This window comes from Penaeus monodon, chromosome 31 (assembly GCF_015228065.2).
Source record: "Penaeus monodon isolate SGIC_2016 chromosome 31, NSTDA_Pmon_1, whole genome shotgun sequence".
NCBI lineage: Eukaryota > Metazoa > Arthropoda > Malacostraca > Decapoda > Penaeidae > Penaeus > Penaeus monodon.
The window spans coordinates 23,256,383-23,257,854 of NC_051416.1; the positions used below are offsets into that span (position 1 = coordinate 23,256,383).

General features: G+C 33.9%; 1 protein-coding gene across 1 annotated transcript in view; it reads left to right on the forward strand.

Moving 5' to 3' along the window:
• Positions 1-983, forward strand: part of LOC119593112 (adenylate cyclase type 9-like) — a gene marked incomplete in the record, with an annotated part of 14,714 nt that extends 13,731 nt beyond the window's left edge. Inside the window, 1 exon segment of the mRNA XM_037942075.1 lies at positions 1-983.
• Positions 984-1,472: the final 489 nt, after the last annotated feature.

The following is a 1,472-nucleotide window of genomic DNA, read 5'->3' on the forward strand; positions in this document are numbered from 1 at the left end:
TAGTAGTGAAAATATATGCAAAAGAAGACTGTGCATGTTCACGTCTGTATAAGTGAACTTCTATGCACAGAAGTCATCGTGTGATATATCACCAGGATCCAGAAAGTGAAGGCACTGCCTTGGAAGCTGTGCCTAGAAATAGTTGCACTAATAACGTTGAGATTACAATGCACAAATTTGTACGCTCAAAACTAACGGCATTGACAAACTTACAGTGGCAGGAATAAAATGTTAAAAAAAACTCTTTAACAAGCACAAAATAACTGAATTTTAGGCTTAAGGTTTTCATAGGATGCAGTTCCTGAGGAAAGGTTTGAATGATTAAAAAGAAAATGTGTGTGGAGAAAAAATTCTTCCCTTCAAGTATGGGTTTGCTTATATTATATTAATAACTAGTGTTTATGAGTCATAAATGAATTTTATTATATGTTCCATTATTTGTAGATATTTACACACAAACACATGTATCCTTGTAGTTATGTAAATGTGTGAGGGGATTATGTGAGGTGTGCAATTTATTTAAGAATTGTTTGCAACACTTGGTTCAGACGAAAAATTCTATCTTTTTGAAATGCAATATATTTATTTGCCTTTTTTGACTCTGTCTACAAGACTAAGAAAAAGATGATAATTTGTAGACAGTAAATCAACATTTGCTCTGCCAATTAGAAATAGAATTTTTAAAAAATATGTTAGGATAATACTAAAGGGATTTTATATTTGCCTGTAGAGTCACACCAAACCATTACACCCACTCTTATGGAAGCGACAAAAAGTGGTGTAATGGCAGGCCTCTCCCAACCCAGTGCCATTGTTCACTATGAACATTAGAGACAAGAAAGGATCTTTCTGCTTTTTCTTTTTATTACGGTGTTTTTTATTGTACTGTCATAGATGGAAGAAAAAGTACCGTTTCTCATTTTTTGTCAAAGGAAATGCATTTACTTTATGTGTTGCTGAGGTAATACATGATGCTTTTTAGAGTTGATTCTTTTATTTCTGAAAGGGGTAGTGCACCATGATCTTCTTTTAAACAGTGTTGCCTCCTGAGTTCACAGGGCTCTATATATTTTTATACACAATTATGAGAAGAAAAAAATAGCTCGAGTATGATATGCAGTATGAAAGGGACAGTTTAATGTCAAGATTTCTTATAGAATATCTACAACAAAAGGACTGTGAAGCACACCAGATGTTCACAAATAAGCAGGTGGAAGAGTGGCTTGAAGATAGTAACATTACATGAAAGTATGAGGACCCAGTGGAAGCAAGGGTCTGCATTGTACGTAGCAGGATGCAGTGGTGTGGATCTGACAGTGAATCTCACACCATTAGTGATATCTCTCCTTGGACTAAGTTTTAATGAGATATCAGAAACAGTGGTCAGCTGTGAAAAAGATCTGTGAAAGAAAAAAAACTATATACATATATATACATACATATAAGTATTTACTCTATGCATTAATGTTAAC